The following is a 6,643-nucleotide window of genomic DNA, read 5'->3' on the forward strand; positions in this document are numbered from 1 at the left end:
CAGCACCAGCGGCCATCACTTGAGCCTCTGTCCTGGAAGCTGGCCCTGTTTCAGCAGCACCAGCAGCCACGTGGGGTTGGCAACTGGCTGCTCCAGCTGCTGGGAGAACCTGGGGCTGTACAGCCCATGTCAAAAAAACCTGTGAACTGTGTGTATCTGGTGGTCAGGTTCCCTAGGCCTGCAGTGCATGCCTTTAGATGGGCCTGTGCAGGCAGCCCTGAACGTGAGGGCCGATGTCCCTCGGCTCTGTCCTGTGTGCAGCCGAGACAGTACACACACCCCGTGCCAGCTGAACGAAGGAAGGGCTGAAGGCTGGCTGGGAACCTGAAGCCTTGGAGGTTTGCTGGTGCTGTATGAGATGGCCATGCACGGGGGTTTACTTGTTCATGTGTTGCACACATTTTATTCAACAATTTTTTTTCTTTAATCAGCTGTGTTTTTCTGAGAAACCTGGCCAAATCTGCTCTAATTCCCTTGTGCTTCATACTCAGATCCAAAGGTAGCAACCACCTACAACTCATCTTTGGAGGAAGAAAATCTCTTCAGACTCTCTTGTGGCCAACTCCCCCAGTATTTTTATCTTCCTCAACCTACAGCCAGTGTGGTACTGGGAGATGAATATGTGGTGTGTTGTCAAACCACAGGAAGATGAGAAGCAAGGTAAGTCCCTGAGAAGGGAAATCAATTCCAGGACATCCCTTTTCCTGAGAACTAGAGCAGTACAATCCTCACTGGAGTGTGATGAGCACTGCTGGAAAGACAAATGGTCTGTGCTGTGGATTTTCCAGTGACAGGACAGCTTATTCATTACCTCTCCATGTTGCCCCTGCTATGGATGTTTCTCTGTCTAAAGCAACTAACATAAAAAATCACGTTCTGCAGTTTGTGCAGTATTTCCTGATAGATGACAGATTTGGAGTGGTAGATGGGGAGGAGAAAAATGCAAGGTTGGCAGAGAGCTTGCTAGCAGAGCCCTGCCTCATGGTTTTCTGGCCCTGAAACACATGTTGGAAGCTAGACAGTCCAAGGGAGTCTGCCATCCAGTATGGCAGAGCTGTCAGTGAAGGGAGAGCAAAGACCAGTGAGGACACACCAGGCTGGTCACCTGCAGGTACAACACGTGCACTGCCAGAACACAAGGGGATCACACACAGCTTGTGTGAATGGGGGTGTGTGTGTTTGTCCAACAGGGATCCCTCCAAGGTGTTGCCTCTCATTCAATGCCTGGCACTGGAGACAGAGACAGTGGAGTGCTGTGAAAACACAAAAATTCCTAAATGTGTTGAGCACCGCCCCGAAAGCCTCCTGCTTGCTGTAGCTACACGGAGCGTTCACACAGGCCTGACGCTGTGCGTGGCTCGTGATGGACGAACACACAGTTCCTGTGCTTATTCTCTTCTCAACACACTGATTAAAAACCCCACCACCTCCCTCTGCCCAGGCCTCAGAAGCTTATTAAACAAGCTGACTTTGTGCTGCAAACAAATTACAGCATCAGATAAAATGTGTATTACCGACAAGCATGTTAATAAATCTGATAAGCCAAATTACCCCAGCTGACAAGGCAGCCCATCTCCTACTTTGAAAGCAGATTTTGTATCAGTGGGGGAGGGATTTCTCTCTTTTTTTTGCTGGAACCTATTTTATTACAAACTAGCACATCAGTAACCCCACACATAAACATCAACAGCACACTGCATTCATCAGGTCAGGATAGCCTGTCTTTGCCCCAAAACAAGGTACTAATCTGCAGCTTTTATCTCAGTCCCCTGTTTTTTTGAAAACATTTCAGCCTGGAGAAAGCCTTTTTTGGGTTTCTACACTACTTGTAGCCACATGAAACCAAAGCTACTGATACAATTTATGGCTAGAGCAGCCAGCCCTGAGCCTGTGAGGATTTTCGTGAGGCTCAGCCCTGTTCTTGGGACCTCTGCCCGGCTCTGCCCAGGCATTCACACAGGTTATCTCCCCGGAGGATTTCCTTGGGAAAAATCAATCCATGGCCCTGCTTTAATTCTTTGCTGGCTATAAGTAGGTCATGTGATGAGAAGGAGCAGAGAGGGCTGGGATGATTGAGTGACCTTGAGATACAACTCTCAGCACGGTTTCTTCTGAGGCAAGTGAAAATCCCTCAGAGCTTTGGTTTCTTTTCAGATCTAAATCTTGATGAAGCAGAAACCTCTGAAATTCATTCCCCAGAGCCACTGCCAGCTTGATAACGATCCTGTTTCCGGAAATGCTACAAAGCTGCTACCTCTTGTACCTTAAAACCAAACCCAATGCAGGACCCCAAGCTCTAAGACCGAAAAACTAGGGGAGCTCTTGGGTTAGCAATCAGGGAATGTAGTGTGGCATTGAATTGCTTCTGGGGCTGGAAAGGGAAAGCTGCAAAAGGTAAAAACGAAGTGCTGAAGCAAGCATGAAACAGGAAACGAGTCAGCCCCGGCAGGCGATGATGAGTGCCGTGTGGGAGGGACTGTGCAATCACATTTTTTGTGCTGTGAGAATGAACATGAAATTACAAGCCTGGCAAACATCAGCGATGAGGAGCAGGCTCTGCAGGCGGACTCCTCCCCAGGAAGCGGGGGGCGAGGGGCGGGACCACGGGCCTGAACACCCCTCTGGCTCTCTGCCTGCAGCCCCCCTTCCCCTCACCCTTCCTCTTGTCCTGGCTGTGCTCCTTCTCACAGGGCAGATGGCACCTCTGCAGGCATGTATCGGTGATCCCTCCCGGGACCTCGCTGGCTGAGAACCAGGAATCCTTTCTCCTGTCCGCTCCTGGGCTGCCTCAGGGAACGGCAGGTCAAGAGTGAGGTCAAAGCCCTGGATGCTACAGCCTGCAGTACAGTCAGTCACAAACAAAACAGGTCTGATTAGCTGGGGAACAAGTCCCTACAAAGGGACTGGAGAGAGCCTGGAAGGGGGGAAAACATCCCTGCCTATTTCTAGGAAATCAAACTAAGAAGCATCACTTGATTTTATGCAGGGCAGGAAGGAGTTATTTCTAAGTGTTAAGGAGGCAAAAATGATTTGAGAGTTTACAAACATGTACTAGAGCTCCCAAAATAGCTCTGACTCATCTGGAAGGCATCAGAAAGATCTTTATTGTTTCATGTGCGCTTAGAATGGCACTACTGCAAGTGCTGCTAGTGTGTGCCATAGAAACATGGCCTGGAAAATAACTCTGCACTTTTTTTTTTATTAAGAAAATTTTAAATTTGTATCAGCTGCTGCTGCTTAGAATAGAACAACTCTAACCCAGCAACTCTGTGGAGCACAAAAATGCCATGTACTCGGCCAAAACTCCACTTAACTGTGAACCGTATCAGTGTAAGGGTAGCAGAACTGCATGGGAAATTCTTTGCTGGAAGTGATGGGAAGTTTCTCTTTGTCCTGTAGGATACCAGGAGTTTTAAATCTTGCCTTCCCAGGCTGACACAAGCATCATCACCAGTGGAAGGAAGCGAGACTCCATGCCTGACACTGGGTGTGTGGGGAAGATGTTGCAACAGCAACAGCCTAAAGAAGCCCCAGTGGGGCAGGCTGCAATACAGTCCCCCAGTGTAGCCTTTGAAATGGGCGTTACTCTGAACAGGCATGTTTTTCCCCTTTGATTACTCACTTCCTCTAAGAGCAAGAGGAGCCAAATGCTCATTACAAGCCAAGAACTGGGTTTTTTTGTATTATTTAATGGCAGTGTATAGCTGCTAGTCACACACTTTAAATCATTAGTGGCATGACCATCTCTTTCCTTCCTGACAATTGCTGAGAAATGGCAGTGCAGACAACGAACTGCTTTTTATTTACCTCTCATAAATCAGGAGCAGTCAGGCCTCCTTTGTTCAAACCCAAAAGAAAATAAACTGGTCAGTAAAACATTACCACCAGGCTAAGTAATACCCACACAGGTTCAGGAATCCTGCACTCTAGCCCGCTGGGGCTCAAAGCATCCCCATCTGTTTCCTTTCAAAATATTTAATCAGAGACAAAAGTGACAGTGGGGGAAGGGAGTAGGAGATCAAGCAAAGCTGGAGAAAACCACCTCTTCCCCACGCCAACAATGAGCTCTGTACTAACACACTTAAGCCAAAAGAAGGATGACTGCTGAGGAGAGAGTGACCAGAGACTTTAATCTTCAGATTTTGCAAGGAAAAACATTTCCTTTCTCCCACAGGAGCTGCCAGTCTGGCGTGCTCCCCGTTCCCCTCCCCTCTGCTGGCCAAGCTTTCCTCCTGTGTCAAAATTCCCACTGAAGCAGTAGTCAGCTAGATAAACAGAGCAGTCCCCAGATGCATCCCCTTGGAGGCTGAAGTAATAGGTCATGGGAAACAAGCAGAGGCAACCATTTCCTCCTGATACTGTGGTCTCCAACAAGCATTGCTCAAACTGAAGCTTAACTAAACAAGCCAGAACTGAATTCCAGTTGAAAAAAAAATCCATTGGTGCATTAGAAACCATGTTTATCCCTCAATAAATTAAAGGTCTTAGGCTCACCCTGGCTTGGAAGCCAGGTTAATTGCAATGATGTGTAAATTGAGTGTGTGCTACTTGGTCAAAAAAGCACCCCCTCCTAGAACAAGCTACCCTTAAGAAAGGGACAAAAAATATTAGTGAAAGTAGGAAAACCTTTCCACATGATGCCTGTGGTTACAGCCCTTTGGGTTTTCTCTTTTAAGGAATTCTGTAGCTCTGAAGGGCTTCAGCCTGACTCTGAGGTCAGGGGAAGGAAGTATTGTCCATCACCCTCAAGTATGGGAAGGATGGGTGACTTCTCCATACTGGCACCAGGAGATGAAGCCAGGCAAATGTTACTCAGACCTCCAGATCATCAGCAATGTATGCTAAAAGCCAAATGAATTCTCCCTTCCCAGACACTTTAACCTCAATAAAAGTGATTTCTGCCATGAAAGAAGGGCAGGAGATACCCATGGCTATGCTCCTTCTCCCTGCCAGGCCTGTTATACTTTTCTCAAAGTTTCCTCACCCCAAATCTAGTGATTTTTATTTAAAAATCAAAACTTCTCCTCAATGTCAGGCAGGTTTTCACAGCTTTTTTAACATGTGAAGAGAGCAAAACTGTTCTGAGAGATTTAAACTGGGAGGCAAACAGGTCATCATAGGATTTCCTAGGGATCGGGAGCCTGAAGAGATTTGGCCAGAAGTAGGTCACATACTTGTCTATGAAAACAAATAATTAGTCATGTAAAACTATAAATTGGGTGGTTTCCAAAGGAAACAAAAGACATGGCAGCAAACCAGGCAGAAATGGAGATAATATAGGACATTGTTTCAAAGCCATTTTGCAGACTGGATCTGCCTGCCTTGTTCAGGGAAAACTCTTCTTGTTTTACACACAGGAACAGCAAGCAGGCAGCTTTCTGTCTACCAGAGCCTCTCCAGACACTCTTATTGCTCTGGAGAGAATGACACAAACCTATTTTTTTCTAGCAAGAAGCAATTCCCACCCTCAGGCTGAAATCAATAGTGGTTAAGGCACTGCATTACTATCTATCACGGGTTCTTCAAGGACTCCACCAAAATAATCAGGCCTTGCTGTCTGAATGTGAAGCAGGCACCTTTTAGGGTGGCTGTAGCCTGTGGTCCACATCCCTGTGAATGGGTACTGCTGACAGCAGTTTGGAGGGGTGAGAACAGCTTAAGAGCTGCTGCTGCTGCTGCTCCCAGGATGCTTCCATGCATGCCAGGGCAAGGCATGCTGGAAACTCTCTGGCTCCTTCTGTCAACACTTAGAGAACTAAGTTACAGAAAGAGGTTAGCTGTTTCCTAAGAATTAATGTCAGGGTCCTTGCTGAAACAGGGACTTTGCTCAAGAGAAGAAACTCACAAGAGGAGGGGGTAAATGCAGGTTATAAAGTACTTAGCTGGCCTGTGCTTTTTGATGACGTACAACAGGGTTTAACAGGACCCTCCCTGGCTTTGGCACTGAAAAGACGGAGTGGTGTTTACCAACACATATTGAGCAAGCACTAACAAAGTACTGCTAGCAGAAAGAGAACAAAACTGTAGCTCTGCAGCTTGGACCAACATCTGACAACTAAGCATGGCTTGTAACGAATAACTACAAAGAGTCTGTGTCATGGCTCAGTCTGAACACACACGCTTTTCAGAAAAAGCTACGAAACTCTTTGATACACTTCTATAGTGTATCAGTGGTTGTTGGTGCCCAGCATCCTGTGTGGCACTGGAAAATGGCATTTCTATTAAAACAACTTTTTAAGAAGAAAGAAAACATAGCACTCAGAGAGACACAGCTCCATTGCACAGAGGCACAACTCTTTGACCTGTTTGAAATAAAGAAAATAAGAATAGTACAGGAGTGGTAATAGTGGTTAGTAGGCACACTAGAAAAGAAATACCCTACATACACTTTTCTGGATTACCACAGTCAGAGTCTCATAGCCAGTAAGTAAAATATCCTCTTTGCTATTGCACCATGAGGATCTTGTCTTTGCTGTCACTTCCAGCTGTGTTCTCACAAATCACCTTTGTTTCATTTTGGTTTTCAAAGAAAAGATAAAGAAATAAGACATTCTCTTTAGGACATGCATTCAGCACTGAACTTCTGACTAGGAGTTAAGATGAGTTCAGGATTTACTGAAAGCAGCCCCAAAGCATAGGAGAG

At 46.4% G+C, this 6,643-nt stretch overlaps 1 protein-coding gene across 6 annotated transcripts in view; it reads right to left on the bottom strand.

Annotated features, from left to right (window-relative positions):
• The window catches only part of FYN (FYN proto-oncogene, Src family tyrosine kinase), a 79,047-nt gene that overhangs the window by 15,152 nt on the left and 57,252 nt on the right, over nucleotides 1–6,643 (bottom strand). The window lies entirely within an intron of this gene.

This window comes from Corvus brachyrhynchos, unplaced genomic scaffold (assembly GCF_000691975.1).
Source record: "Corvus brachyrhynchos isolate BGI_N302 unplaced genomic scaffold, ASM69197v1 scaffold14, whole genome shotgun sequence".
Classification (NCBI taxonomy): Eukaryota; Metazoa; Chordata; class Aves; order Passeriformes; family Corvidae; genus Corvus; species Corvus brachyrhynchos.